The sequence below is a fragment of the Jaculus jaculus genome, chromosome X, assembly GCF_020740685.1.
Source record: "Jaculus jaculus isolate mJacJac1 chromosome X, mJacJac1.mat.Y.cur, whole genome shotgun sequence".
Classification (NCBI taxonomy): domain Eukaryota; kingdom Metazoa; phylum Chordata; class Mammalia; order Rodentia; family Dipodidae; genus Jaculus; species Jaculus jaculus.
In genome coordinates, this window is record NC_059125.1 from 113,717,809 (window position 1) to 113,734,548 (window position 16,740).

The window sequence follows — 16,740 nt, forward strand, 5'->3', positions numbered from 1 at the left end:
AATTAAGTTTGCATTTTCTACTACTTTCCTATGTATCACTTCCATCGCTTTGTCCAGCTCCCTTTTTGTCTCATTTTCTGATTTTCTTGATGATTCTTGGAAATCATCCTTGCATTTCTTTATGTTTTCATTTAGTGTGGCCAGCTGATTTTTAAGGTCCTCTTTTTTTTCATTCTCCCTCAACTCTCTTAGCTCTCTTTGAATTCCTTCCAGTGTCTTATCATATTGCTCTAGCTTAGTGATGGTAGCATCCATACGATTGTCTATCCTTTGTAGCTTTCCTGTCAGATCTAGCAGTAGTTTGGTCAGGGTTGCATTGTTCATTGCTTCCACTTGATGTTCTGATACTAAACACTCTTCTATGTTTTGCTTTGTTGTGATCCTTGTTGGACTGGGCGATCTGTCTGGATTTTCTTCCATTTTATTTTTCGTGTTATTTCTTTTGCGCTGTGGTCTACCCATGTCAGTGTATGGGCAGGTAGGTGGGTCGAGCAGCCTGGGATCTAGCTTTATGCAAATCCAAGGCAGCCTGGGGCAGTTGTAAGCAGCCTGGGTTTTTGCTCACTCTTGCCAAAGCCGCCTACCTATAGCCTGACAGGGGCACCAAAGTTGCCTGAATTCTCACCCAGTAATGCACCTAAGCTGCCTGCCTTTGAGCTTGAAAAGGGACTGAGGTAGCAAGCCTTGAAGGTGCCTAGATTCTGGCTGGGTACACTGGGGTCTGTAAACAGTCTGTGCTCTTCCGCTTCAGGGGAGTGGGGGATGGGTGGCGATGTACAGGTAGGGGTTGGCACCTGCGCTGGCGCTAGTGACTCAGTGTGGACTTATGTGGCTCTTGCTGTGGGACTGGGCCCACTGCACGTGCAATTGTAGTGCAGAGGGAGATGATGTGGGTACGGAATCAGGACACAGCAGAAACTGACCGGCGGCAAGTGATGTGAGAACAGCAGGGCGTGAGGGGAGGGGGGGCAGCTAGGAGCGTGGGGCGCTGTGGGATACCATGGGGTGCTCTGGACTCGCAGGTGGGGAGGGGGCGGATCGCGCGGGGGAGGGGGGTGAGGGGGTCCAGGGGGTCGCGGGTAGCGCAGGGGGCGTGGAGCACGCTGAGGTAAGATGGAGTGCTCGATGCTGCGGGACGCTGCGGGGCAGTCTGGAGCGCGGCGGGGGTGGGCTGCACGGGGGGGGGCTGGAGGAGTGCGGGGGTGGGGCGTGGGGAGTCTCAGGGCACGCGGGGGGCGCGGGGCACACCTGGGAGTCCGGGCGCTGGACGCTGCAGGGCGCTTTGAGCGGCCCTGTCGCGTGTGGGTAGGGAGCGTTGGGCGCGCTGGGGGGGGAGACGGGGGCGGGGTGCGCGGGGGGGGCTCGAGGCGCGTGGGGGTGGGGCGTGGGGGTCTCAGGGCGTGCGGGGGGCACGGGGGGCACGGGGGTGCGGGGCACGCCTGGGCGCCCGGGGCGCGGGGCGCTTGGGGCGTGCCTGCTGTGTGTGGATAGAGAGCACGGAACGCGCGGGGGTGGGGCACGTGGGAGGGTGGGGCGGGCGTGTCGTGGTCTCGAGGCACGCGGGGGTGGGGCGCAGGGGTCTTGGGCGCCCGGGGGCGCAGGGCAGGCCTGGGTGCCCGGGGCGCGGGAAGCCTTGGTTCGCTTGGGCCGCGTCTGCCGTGTGTGGATAGGGAGCGTGGGGCGCGCTGGGGGGGAGGGGCGCGCTAGGGGGCTGCGTGGGGTGCGGCGGGTGTGGAGGTTGTGGGGTGCGCTGGGCCGCCGGGGCGCGTGGTGCTTGGTGTGCACGGGGCGCCGGGCCGCTGGGCCCGGGGCCACGCCCGATGCAGTTATTCGCGGCGGGCGGGGTGGCAGGGCGTGGGTCGCGGGGGTGTGTGCTTCCCTCTTTTATCCCAACCTGTGCCCTCCCTCTTCAAAAAGTTCCTAATTTCCCTTGAATACTTGCCTTTTTTTCCCTCGTTGTTTGTAGTGCAGCTAGGCGGTCGCCATCTTGACCGGAAGCTCCGTTTCTTTTATTTTTAAATTTTATAGGCATAAGTGTAATATATAAATTGTGATTTATGGTTTAATTCTCATCCTGTTTTTTTTTTTTTTCTTTACCTAACATCATGTGGTTATTTCCAATAAAAGCATACAAGAGTGAAATAAAAGGTTAAAAGGATGAAAGGTTAGAAAACAGTATTCCAAGCAAATGGAAATAAAAACTAAACAGGTGTTGCAATATTAACATCTAATAAAATAGACTTTAGACCAAAAATATTCAAAAAGGACAAAGAAGGTCACTTCTTACTCATCAAAGGAATGATCCAACATGAACACATCACAATCATAAATATATGTGCACCAAACGCAGGTGTGTCACAGCTTATAAAACAAAGTATACTCAAGAACAAAGCAGAAATAAACAACACCATCATAGTTTGAGACTTCAATAGTCCAGTGTCACTAGACAGATAATCCAAGCAGAAAATCCACAGGGAAATAATAGACATCAACAACAACTTAGACCAAGTAGACCAAGGCATATTTATAGCACTTCCCACCCCCAAACCTACAGAATACACATTGTTTTCAGCAGCCCATGGAACCTTCTCCAAAATTGACAATGTAATAGGCCACAAAGTGTGCCTCAATAAAATCAGGAAAATTGAAATATCATCCTGCATCATGTCAGATCACAATGCTTTAAAGCTAGAAATTAACAATAGAAGACACATGAAGAATTCCATCAGTTCCTGGAGATGAAACAATACACTTTTAAATGATGAATGAGTTGTGGGGGAAAAATGAAGTGTAAAATTCCTAGTATTGAATGATAACAAAAACACAACCTACCAAAACTTATGGATCTAATGAAGTCAGCCATAGGAAAAAATTCATAGCCCTAAATGCCTTCATTACAAAGACATAGAGATCCAAAATTAATAAACTCACTGTCCATTTAAACTCTCTGGCAAAACAGGTAGCATTCAACACAAAGGGCTCCAGATGGGAAGAAATATTCAAGCTTAGAGTACAAATTAATGAATTGGAAACTAAGAAAACAAATTAAAATATCAATAAAATGAAGGGCTGGCCCTATGATAAAATAAACATGATTGACAAACCCATGCTCAAATTAACAAAGCAAGAAAAGAGAGAAGGCTCAAATTAACTATACCAGAAGTAAAAAAGGAAAGATCACAATAGCTATCAGTGGAATTGGAAGAATCATGAAAGCATACTTACAAAACTTCTACTCCACAAAATTGAATAATCTTGAAGAAGTGGATTCATTCCTAGACATACACCACCTTCCAAAAGTAAACTTAGAGCAGAATGATCTGCTAAACAAACCAATCACATCCATTTTGATTGAAAAGATTATCAAAAAATTCCCCCCAAAAGAAAAGTCCAGGACCCAATAACTTCTCTGCTGAATTCTAGCAACCCTTCATTGAAGAACTGAAACTATTTTTTATAAAATTGTTCTTCATAATCAGAGACCAGGGAATGCTCCCAGACTCCTTTTATGTAGCAAGCATCACTGTAAAACCAAAAATGGATAGAGATACAACAGGAAAAGAAAACTAGAGGTAAATATCCCTAATGAACTTAGATGAAAAGATCCTGAACAAAAGTTTTGCAAACTGAATTCAACAACACATCAAAAGCTTTATCCATCTGGATCAAGCAGACTTCAGTCAGCAAAATATACCACATAAATAAAATGAAACATAAGATCCACATGATCATCTCAATTGATACAGAGAAGGCCTTTGAAAAAATACAATACCACTTCAAGATCAAAAATAAGGATAGGCATGGAAGGTTTACATCTCAATAAAAAGGCTATATATATGAAGTTCATAAAGTCCAAGTGATACTTAATGTAGAAAAACTCAATGATTTTCCAGTTAGATTGAGAACAAAGCAGGGGTGCACATTCTCAATACTGCCCTTCAACATAGTAATAGAAGTACTAACCCAAACAATAAGAGAGGAGAAAGAAATAAAAAGGATTCAAATTGGAAAGGAAAATAATCCCGTACATAAGTGATCCGAAAATACCCATCTCAAAATTCAAAATGTGATTAATTCCTTAAGGAAAGTGGCAGGATACAAAAATCAATGCATAATTGCTGCTCTATCTGCAACGAACAAATGTACAGAGATAGAAACCTGTGAGTGTGTGACATTTGCAGTAGCTACAATAAATTAATTACTTTGGAGTATCACTAACCAAGGATGTGAAAGACTTATATAATGAAAATATTAAAAACCTCAGCAGAGAAATTGAGGAGGACTTGAGAATATGGAAAGAATTTACATGCTCCAGGATAGGTAAAAATATTATTTTGAAAATGGCAATTCTACCAAAAGCAATATACAGATTTAATGCAATACCAATAAAAATAAAAGCATCATTCTCACAGAGATTGAAAAAATGGTCTCAATATTGATGGGGAAACACAATAGGCTTCAGTTATCCAAATATATCCTCAGCAAAAAAAAAAAAATCAGAAACAAAAACAAACAACCAAAAAACCTCTGGAGCTATCACTATACCAGATCTAAAGCTATATTACAAAGCCATAGTAAGAAAAACAGCATGGTAATGGCATTAAAACAGAGACATAGACCAATGGAATAGACTTGAAGACCTAGTCCTTAGTTTGAGTAACTACAGCTCCTTGGTCATTGCCAATAATGTGGACTGGAGTAAAGACAGCATCTTCAAAAATGGCATTTGCAAATTTGAATGAATAAATATATAATATAGAAATTATATCCACTCATTTTTCCATACACAAAAATCAAGTGAAAATGGATTAAAGACTTGAATATAACATTTGAAACACTTCAACTACTGCAAGAAAAACTAGGAGGCATGCACCTCAATAAAGGACTGGGGGAAAACTAAATCCCTATAGCCCAAGAAATTAAATGACACTCAACCAATGGGCTCTCAAGAAGCTGAAAATTTCTGTACAAACATACCATAAGCAGAGCCTATAAATTACCACTGAATGGAAGAAAATCTTCTCTAGCTATATTACTGACAGACAACTAATATCTAGAATCTAAAAAGAACTCAAAAAAACTAAACAATAAAAAATTAATTAAACCACTTCCAAAGTAGGGCAGAGAACTGAATAGGGAATTCTTAGAGGAAGAATTAAAATGGCTTCCACACACTGATTAAAATATTCAACACTCCTAAACATTTTGGAAATATAAATTAAAACAACTATAAGATTCCACCATAACCCATTAAGTATAGTAATCATTGGAAAATCAAATGAAAACAAATATTTGGTGAACATATGGAGAAATAGGAACCCTCATTCACTGTTGGTAGGAATGTTAGGCGTTAAAACCAATATGGAAATGAATATGGAGATGCTGGAATAGGATGAACACAGAGATAACACCAGACCCTGATATTCCCCTACTGGGCATTTACTGTAAAAGCTCCAATCTCCATTTAGAGATACTTGCTCAAAGATGTTTATAGCTGCTCAATTCATATTAGCAAAGAACTGGAATCAACCCAGGTGCCCATCATGGGAAAAATGGATAAACATGTGTTATATCTGTGTGATGAAATATTACTCTGCATTAAGAAAAAAATATGACACAATGAAACTTTAAAGACATCATAAGTGACCTCACAAACACAGAAAGACAGTCATCACAGGGTGTCAATCACCTGCATTTCCTAATGTCGAGGAGTCTGAGTTGCTGACATGCATGAATGGCATCTTGAGGCTTGGACAATAGGTGGGCAGGGCTTTGAGGAAGGGTAAGTGTGGGGAGAGGACACAAAACTGAACCCAAATTGAACTGGTACCATAGAATCATGTATCTTGGAAATGAGAGCAAAAGGTGGAACCCTCAACAGAAATTTAGGAGGAGCACCTGAATTGAAGGGAGCTAGAGAGGGAGAGAGATGATAACTAACCTTAAATTTATCCTGTTTCTCTTTTTTTCCTGACATTATCTTTTTTTTCCATTAGCACATACTTATACCAGAAAGCAGTTAACATCTACAATGAGCTGTTGATCAGAGAGACCTATAAGTTCACTCAAAACAAACAAGACAGACTTCTTTAGAGTACTTGATTACCCACTAGAGAGTAATGGTAAAACCACACTGCTAAAGACACCATACGCTGTTCGCATGGACCATGGAGAAACTTGTTTGTAATGTAGGAGTGAGCCAGTCCCCTGGATGGTGCTACATGAGCTTCCAGGGGAAAGTGGCCAACATCTGTCGGAGCAACACAACGTCTAAGTGACTCAGAAGTAAATAACCTGACACGATGGTCACAAAAGTGCAATAGTGACACACAGCCATGGTTGGTAACCAAATGCTCTTGCATTGTCTGAAAGATATGCCCAATGTAAAATAACACACATCGGAATCTGTGAAACAAATCAGAATCCTATCCAGTTAATGATTACGCTTTCCAATGTGAAGCTCCCACAATTCTTGGCCTGTAAGAGAGTCTACCTTCTTTAAATCCTCTCTAAATTAATAAACATTATCCACTTAAATGGTGCTAAATTCACTCTCCATTGGAGATACTGCTTCTTTTTTTTCAAATGGGAGTGAGATCTGAGGAGACAAATGACACAGCTCACTTCACTCCGGCCTAAGATAAAACCAGAGGAATTGGGGAAATGTGCAAGAGTGCTGCTTTCTTGGTAAACCTGATATCAGCACAAGGGTGAAAAAGACAAACACCTACCAAAGCAGAGATTGAGGGACTCCCAAGAGCCCAGCTTTGAAGTAGACTTAAATGCTCCCAACATGGCTCAGGGAATTTTGCAAAAGATGGGGCAGAAAGATGGTTAGAGCCACAAGTTGGGTCATTATGTACATTGTCTCTCCCCCATAACAGACTGATGCCCCCACAATGCATGTATCCCAACCCCCTTAGGGTTGAAAAGCATCCCCAAGGAGGAGGGCCTCTTAGGAAAAGGGGCATGAGGGAAACAATGGTGCCAACACACTTTGTTTACATACTAAGTATGTGCATATGTAATAAAATAATGTAAAAAAATCAAATAAAAATGTTAAATTTAAAATAAAGACAAAAAAGCAAATTAAAACAAAACTGTAACAACAAAATAAACAACATGAAAACAACAGTAACTTCACTCTGACAAATTTGTCCTGGGTTAGAGGAAGGCTCATCCACAAATTCTCCACCATAAACTTACTTTTAAGAAGATGCTATAACCAAAGGGACAGCTCTACTCCCTCCCTGAGCCAGGCTAGGCCCTCATTCACTATGTCCACAGCGCTACCCATCAGCCGATGCCTCATGTCAGTCCCTCTACTCATTTTCTCACCTATTGACATCATGGCCTTCTCTATGACCTCCCGTGCTATTCAATTTGACATGACATATAATATTGCCACTGCCATCCTTTCTTCTGCCACATCTGCCAGTTCTGTGTGTTCCTCTATTGTCTTGGCTTCTGGCTATTCCTTAGACTCCTCAGCCACTGTGGTGGAGTCTCTTGGCTGTACTTGTTATGAGACTGAGACTGCCTCAGGCAGGGCTAGGCGCAGGCCCAGGCTTGGGCCTTCACCCAAGTCCTTCAAGGCTATGGCCATAGCTCTTTTTTTTAAAATTTTATTTATTTATTTATTTGAGAGTGACAGACACAGAGAGAAAGACAGATAGAGGGAGAGAGAGAGAATGGGCGCGCCAGGGCTTCCAGCCTCTGCAAACGAACTCCAGACGCGTGCGCCCCCTTGTGCATCTGGCTAACGTGGGACCTGGGGAACCGAGCCTCGAACCGGGGTCCTTAGGCTTCACAGGAAAGTGCTTAACCACTACGCCATCTCTCCAGCCCTGGCCATAGCTCTTGACCTGGTGGTCCCTTGGAATACTTGTAGAGCTTCTGAATGGTCACTGGCAGGAGGCTGGCATAGTCCTTGATATTTGGCATCCTGCTATGCCCTGACCAACACGTTATTGTTAAAGCATATTTATTGGAAAACAGCATGGACCAAAAGCAGATGTATGAAATTAAAGTCTACCAGGGGGACCAGAAATGTAGCCACCACCAAATCCTGATTTGCTGTTGGATATCTGGCCTCCTCTTCAGCAGTGTCCATGTCCAAATCCTCTTTTTATCTTCTTATCCCCCTTATCCTCTTCCTCCACTGGGTTCCCTTCATTCCCCACAACTTCCATCTCCTTAGGTCCAGGGACATTTTATTCCTCGATCAGCAATGGTGTGTATACCCAATTTAGGCCCTGCCCATGCCCTATCACATCACTAACTTCAAAAGATGCTGCCCACAGTCTCTCAGGGCTCACAGGCTTGTTTTGGCCTTCTTTTGTCAGATTTTGATCTCCTGAAGTAGACATGATACCAAGTGATACCTCAGAAGGGCTCTGAGTGGGCTGCAATGATGACTGCATCACTGAAGATTGTGTCTGTGAAGCTGGCTGATATGAGATGAGGAGGGTGTTAGAGAGATGACCACAAAGCTAAGAGAACCATTATTTGAGTTCTTTAGGGCCCAGAGGCACAATCTAGATCGTTATGTATCTACACAAGAAGAATAAAAACAAATTTCTATAAATATTTTACTGTTGAAACTAAGAATAAGTGCATTAATCTAGAAATTGGGTAGGCCTAATGTCTCCTCTATCTCTCCAGTACTGGGATTATAAACACATGCAACCAAGTACAGGTTTTTCATGGGTACTGGGCCATTTTCTACTTTATTTCTGTCTCCTACTTTTGAGCCCATTCCTTCTCTACCCACTGCTACCTCCCATCATCTAGAGTCTTACCAGAACCCTGTTGGCTCCTTTGATCCTCACCACTTATGTCTGTAATCAGGATAGAAGGCTCCTCTTCCACCTCTTCTGACATCTCCTCTTTCAACTATGCTGTTGACTCCATAGGATCCTTGGCTGTAGGCACTTTATCAATTGTGGCTTTGTCCTCTGCGACAATGGAAGGAATACCCAGCCAGAAAGGCACCAGCTGGACATACAAAGTAATTCCCAGGACCAGGGCCAGGACAAAACCCAGACTAAGCATCAAGTGAATGCCAAATATCAGTCACATAAGAAGGAAGAGGGTCACACACATACCCTTCTAAAAATCCCCCATGTGTCTTGGTCTCTGGGGAACTCAATGAACATGGGATGAATAAGACAGTGATGGCTACATTAGAATAGGTGCAGAAAACACTGGAACAGGCCCAGAAAAGAAAAAGGGTAGACAACCATGGGGAACTGAGATACATCCATGATCATGTCCTGACTCACAACATGCTCACCACCTGTCTCCTGTGGACGCTAGACATCCCAGTCTCTCTCTGATATGATCGGGTACATTCAGGATGGTATGGCCATAGAGCCCAATATTTTTGGGCATAGCCAGGGTGTCCATATCCTCTTCATCCTCAGGGTCTTGTTGAGTCCTGAGACTTCCACCACACAGGATTGATGAACTCACATCCCAGGCTCCCAATTCAAGGTAGCAATCTCTCCCATTGCCTTGGGCAACTGCCCCTTGCTGCTCTCTTGATGGGTTAAGGGACGTTCTGAAACGCTCTATTCCAATCTGAATCTAAGTTGGCCCATGTAACCAATAAATAACTTAAACTGCCTCGATTGTGATGGAGCCCCAAGACTGTGAGGAAGATTACCGCAATGATTAAGCGGCTGTTGCTGAAGGGATCCCACTGACAGCAAGTTGTGCTCTAAGCTGATTGGCTCAAGCATCAAGATTGATATACTGGTCCGGAAAGATGGCGACCGCCTAGCTGCACTACAAACAACGAGGGAAAAAAAGGCAAGTATTCAAGGGAAATTAGGAACTTTTTGAAGAGGGAGGGCACAGATTGTGATAAAAGAGGGAAGCACACACCCCTGCGACCCACGCCCACCCACCCGCCCCGAATAACTGCATCGGGCGTGGCCCCGCGCCCAGCGGCCCGGCGCCCTGTGCACACCAAGCCCCAGGTGCCCCGGCGGCCCAGCGCACCCCACAACCCCCGTGCCCCACACCGGCCGCACCCCCTGCACCCCCCCAGCGTGCCCGTCCCCCCCAGTGCGCCCCCACGCTCCCTATCCACACACGGCAGACGCGGCCCAAGTGAACCAAGGCTTCCCGCGTCCCGGGCCCCCAGGCCTGCCCCGCGCCCCCGCTCGCCCAAGACCCCCGCGTGCCTCAAGACCACCCCACGCCCGCCCCACCCTCCGGCGCGCCCCACCCCCCGCGCATTCCATGCTCTCTATCCACACACAGCAGGCACAACCCAAGCGCCCCGCGCCCCGGGCGCCCAGGCGTGCCCCGCACCCCCGCACCCCCCCCGCGCGCCCTGAGACCCCCACGCCCCACCCCCACGCACCTCAAGCCCCCACCCGCGCGTACCGCCCCCGCCTCCCCCCCCAACGCGCCCAACGCTCCCTACCCACACGCGACAGGGGTGCTCAAAGCGCCCTGCAGAGTCCAACGCCAGGGCGCCCAGGTGTGCCCCGCGCCCCCCGCGTGCCCCGAGACTCCCCGCGCCCCACCCCCGCGCTCCTCGAGCCCCCCCGTGCACCCCACCCCCGCCGCGCGCCCAGACTGCCCCGCAGCATCCCGCAGCATCCAGCACTCCATCTTACCTCAGCGTGCTCCACGCCCCCTGCGCTACCCGCGACCCCCTGGACCCCCTCACCCCCCTCCCCCACGCGATCCGCCCCCTCCCCCCCTGCGAGTCCAGAGCACCCCATGGTATCCCACAGCACCCCACGCTCCTAGCTGCCCCCCCTCCCCTCATGCCCTGCTGTTCTCACAGCACTTGCCGCCTGTCAGTTTCTGCTGTGTCCTGATTCCGTACCCACATCATCTGCCTCTGCACTACAATTGCACGTGCAGTGGGCCCAGTCCCACAGCAAGAGCCACATAAGTCCACACTGAGTCACTAGCGCCAGGGCAGGTGGCATCCCCTACCTGTACATCGCCACCCATCCCCCACTCCCCTGAGGCGGAAGAGCACAGACTGTTTACAGACCCCAGTGTACCCAGTCAGAATCTAGGCACCTTCAAGGCTTACTACCTCAGTCCCTTTTCAAGCTCAAAGGCAGGCAGCTTAGGTGCATTACTGGGTGAGAATTCAGGCAACTTTGGTGCCCCTGTCAGGCTATAGGTAGGCGGCTTTGGCAAGAGTGAGCAAAAACCCAGGCTGCTTACAACTGCCCCAGGCTGCCTTGGATTTGCATTAAGCTAGATCCCAGACTGCTCCATCCACCTACCTGCCCATACACTGACATGGGTAGACCACAGCGCAAAAGAAATAACACGAAAAATAAAATGGAAGAAAATCCAGACAGATCACCCAGTCCAACAAGGATCACAACAAACCAAAACATAGAAGAGTGTTTAGGATCAGAACATCAAGTGGAAGCAATGACCAATGCAACCCTGACCAAACTACTGCTAGATCTGACAGGAAAGCTACAAAGGATAGATAATCGTATGGATGCTACCATCACTAAGCTAGAGCAATATGATAAGACACTGGAAGGAATTCAAAGAGAGCTAAGAGAGTTGAGGGAGAATGAAAAAAAAGAGGACCTTAAAAATCAGCTGGCCACACTAAATGAAAACATAAAGAAATGCAAGGATGATTTCCAAGAATCATCAAGAAAATCAGAAAATGAGACAAAAAGGGAGCTGGACAAAGGGATGGAAGTGATACATAGGAAAGTAGTAGAAAATGCAAACTTAATTGAACAAGTCCAAAACTCACTAGAGGCCCTCAAGAATAGAGTCAGCGAAGTGGAAGATAGAAATTCTGATCTGGAAGACAGGATGGAAGAAACAGTTCGAGAGTCCAAAAATTTCAGTAAGTTCAAAAGTTCCTGTGAACAGAACATGAGAGAATTGTGGGATACACTTAAACGTCCTAATATCAGAATCATTGGAATACCAGAAGGAGAAGAATTTCAGACCAAAGGCATGGAGAACTTATTTAACACAATAATTGAAGAAAACTTCCCCTGTCTCTTAAAAGAAAGGCCCATCAAGATTCAAGAAGCAAACAGAACTCCTAACCGACTACACCAAAGGAGAAACTCCCCAAGGCATATTATCATTAAGACTCTAAACATTGACACCAAGGAAAAAATCCTAAAAGCAGCTAGGGAAAAACACCACACCACTTTCAAAGGAAACCCCATCAGAATTACTTCAGACTTCTCAATGGAAACCCTGAAAGCTAGAGTGGCCTGGAATGATACTCTCCAAACTCTAAGAAACTATGGCTTTCAATCTAAACTACTCTACCCAGCAAAAGTCTCCCGTATAATAGATGGTGAAAGGAAAACTTTCCATGATAAAACTCAGCTTTACAATTATATGAACACAAAACCAAACCTACAGAAAGTACTCCAGGAAATTCTCCACAGAGAAGAAACAAATAACCAAACACAAATGCCTACAAGAAGAAGATCACAGCAATCAAACCCAGAGTAGATACAAAAAAAAAAAAAAAAAATCCATGGAAATGCCAACACACCTCTACCACCACAAAATGACAGGGATCAAATCAAATCTCACAGTCATCACCCTAAACATTAATGGCCTTAATTCACCCATCAAGAGACACAGGCTAACAGGGTGGATCAAAAAATTAGACCCCTCCATCTGCTGCCTTCAAGAAACCCACCTTACCACTAAAGACAGAAACCTCCTCAGGGTGAAAGGGTGGAAAACAATATTCCAAGCAAATGGGAATAAGAAACAAGCAGGTGTAGCTATATTAATATCAGATAAAGTTGACTTCAAACCAAAAACAATCAAAAAAGACAAAGAAGGCTACTTCCTACTTGTAAAGGGAACAATCCATCAAGAGGATATTACAATCATAAATCTGTATGCACCAAACACAGGGGCACCGCAGTTCATAAAACAAAACCTACTTGACAATAAAACAGAAATAACCACCAACACCATCATACCTGGGGACTTTAACACACCATTATCAGTAATAGACAGATCATCCAAACAGAAGCTCAACAGGGAAGTAAGAGAGCTCAACAAAACCATAGAGCACTTAGACCTAACAGACATCTATAGAACTTTCCACCCCAAATCCACAGACTACACATTCTTCTCAGCAGCCCATGGAACATTCTCTAAAATAGACCATATACTGGGTCACAAAGATAGCCTCCACATATTTAGGAAAATTGACATAATTCCCTGCATGATATCAGATCATAATGCTATATTCCTAGAAATCAACAAAAAAAAAAAACCAACAAGAGCCCCAATGGCAACTGGAAACTGAATAGCACACTCTTAAACAATAAATGGATAGTGGATGAAATAAAAAATGAAATTGCAAAATTCCTGGAATTGAATGACAATGAGAACACATCATACCAAAACTTGTGGGACACAATGAAGGCAGTCCTCAGGGGAAAATTCATAGCACTCAATGCCTTCATAAAAAAGACAGAAAAATCCCAAATCAATAGCTTAACCATCCACCTAAAAGCATTGGAAAAACAAGAAAAATCCAACCCAAAGAGCTCCAGAAGGAAGGAAATAATTAAAATCAGAGCAGAAATTAATGAATTGGAAACCAAGGAAACAATTAAGGCAATTGACAAAACAAAGAGCTGGTTCTTTGAAAAAATAAACAAGATTGACAAACCTCTGGCCAATTTGATCAAGCAAAAAAAGGAGAGACTCCAAATTAACAAAATTCAAAATGAAAAAGGAGAGATTACAACAGACATCAGTGAAATCGGCAGAATCATCAGGACTTATTTCAAAAACCTCTACTCCACAAAACTAGAAAATGTGGAGGAGATGGATAAATTCCTGGATGCATATCATCTACCAAAGCTAAACTCAGAGCAGATCAACCACCTCAATGAACCCATCACGCTCATGGAGATTGAAAAAGTAATAAAAAACCTCCCAAAAAAGAAGAGTCCAGGACCAGATGGATTCCCAGCCCAATTTTATCAAACCTTCATGGAAGAACTCAAACCAATCTTCCTAAAACTGTGCCACACAATTGAAGAACAGGGAAAACTACCCAACTCCTTCTATGAAGCTAGTATCACCCTAATCCCAAAACCAGGCAGAGACGCCACAAGAAAAGAAAAGTATCGGCCTATTTCCCTAATGAACATAGACGCAAAGATCCTCAACAAAATTCTCGCAAACCGAATCCAACAACACATCAAAAGCATTATCCACCTTGACCAAGTGGGATTCAACCCAGGGACACAAGGGTGGTTCAACATACGAAAATCTGTCAATGTAATACACCACATAAACAAGCTTAAACATAAAAATCACATGATCATTTCGATAGATGCAGAAAAGGCCTTCGACAAGATACAACATCACTTCATGATCAAAACATTGGAGAGAATCGGCATGGCCGGGTCACATCTTAATATAATAAAGACAATATACAAAGCTCCAAAGGCCCAAATAATTCTTAATGGAGAGAGACTGGAGGAATTCCCACTGAGATCAGGAACAAGACAGGGATGTCCTCTCTCACCTCTGCTTTTCAATATAGTTCTGGAAGTCCTAGCCCAAGCAATAAGGCAGGAGAAGGAAATAAAAGGGATACAATTTGGAAAGGAAGAAGTTAAGTTAGCTCTATTCGCTGATGACATGATTGTATATGTAAGAGACCCGAGAGACTCCATCCCAAAACTCCTGAAGGTGATTAACTCCTATAGCAAAGTAGCTGGATACAAAATCAATGCACAAAATCGGAAGCATTTCTGTATGCAAAGGACAAAGACACAGAAAAAGAAATAAAGGACATAGTCCCATTTTCAATAGCAAAAAATAAAATAAAATACCTTGGAATAACATTAACCAAGGAAGTAAAAGATCTATACAACGAAAATATAAAAACTCTCAAAAAAGAAATTGAGGAGGACTTGAAACGATGGAAAGACCTCCCATGCTCCTGGATAGGCAGAATTAACATTGTGAAGATGACAATCCTACCAAAGGCAATATATAGATTTAACGCAATTCCAATTAAAATCCCTACAGTGTTCTTCACAGACATAGAAAAAATGATCTCAAATTTCATATGGAAAGGCAGAAAGCCTTGCATATCCAAACATATCCTCAGCAAAAGTAATACCTCTGGTGGCATCACCATACCCGATATAAAGTTATACTACAAAGCCATAGTAATAAAAACAGCATGGTACTGGCATAAAAACAGGAGTATAGACCAATGGAATAGACTTGAGGACCCGGATTTTGGGCCAAGCAACTATAGCTACTTGATATTCGACAAAGGCCCAAACAATATAGACTGGAAAAAAGATAGCATCTTCAACAAATGGTGCTGGACAAACTGGATAACCACATGCAGGAAACTAAAACTTGATCCACACATTTCACCATGCACAACACTCAAATCCAAATGGATCAAAGACCTCAACATAAGACCAGAAACTTGAAAACTACTGGAAGAAAATTTAGGAAGTACTTTCCATGATATAGGAATGGAAAAAGACTTCCTGAATAAAACCCCAGTGGCTCAAGTTCTTAAACAGTCACTCAACCATTGGGATCATATGAAGCTGAAGAGTTTCTTTACAGATAAGCATATAATAAACAAAGCCAATAGAATACCCACAGAGTGGGAGAAAATATTTGCAGGTTATCCAACTGATAGAGGCCTTATCTCTATAATTTACAAAGAACTCAAAAGTCTAAACAATAAGAAGACAAATACTCCACTCACAAAATGGGGCACAGAGTTAAACAGGCAATTCACAGAGGAAGAGATACAAATGGCAAACACACACCTAAGAAAATGTTCATCATCCCTAATCATCAGAGAAATGCAAATTAAAACAACTATGAGATTCCACCTTACCCCAATAAGGATAGCCAACATCAAAAGGTCAAATGAAAATAAATGCTGGCGAGCATGTGGAGAAGCAGGGACACTCATTCACTCTTCGTGGGAATGCAGGATGGTACAACCACTTTGGAAAGCAATATGGAGACTCCTGAAAAAGCTGACTATAGAAATACCAACAGACCCAGCTATACCATTACTGGGCATGTACTCTAAAACCTTCAAACCAAAAGCTAGAGAGATTTGCTCAACCATGTTTGTAGCAGCTCAATTCGTAATAGCTAAAAGCTGGAATCAAACCAGATGTCCATCATTAGAAGAATGGATAACAAAGATGTGGTATATCTACACAATGGAATTCTATACAGCAGTAAGAAAAAACGACATAAAGAAATTTGAGGAAAAATGGTTGAACCTGGAACAGATCATTCTCAGCGAACTTACCCAATCACAGAAAAAAAATCGGCACATAGTCTCACTCATCTGCAACACCTAACCTAAATTTGCCCAAGATGCCTTACATACCCAGCAAGTACCTCATGGACTAGACAATAAGATGGATGGGAGGGCGGGGAGGGAATCAAAGGGTGGAAAACAGTAATCCGGACCCAAACGGCAATGGTACCATAAAATTCTACTTCCTAAAAGACAGACCAAATGACTGAACCTTCACTAGCCCCTTACAGGAAACACCTGAACCACAAGACACTGGAGAGTGTAGGATCAAGACTGACCTAAATCTCCTACATCTTCCTTCCCTCCCTCTCCCCCTCTCCCCTCTATCTCTCTCCTCTCAAACTCTTGTATATTAGTTATCTTTTTCCTCAATTTCTTAGTGGACACTGACCTGTAACCCCCACTTCCAGCTT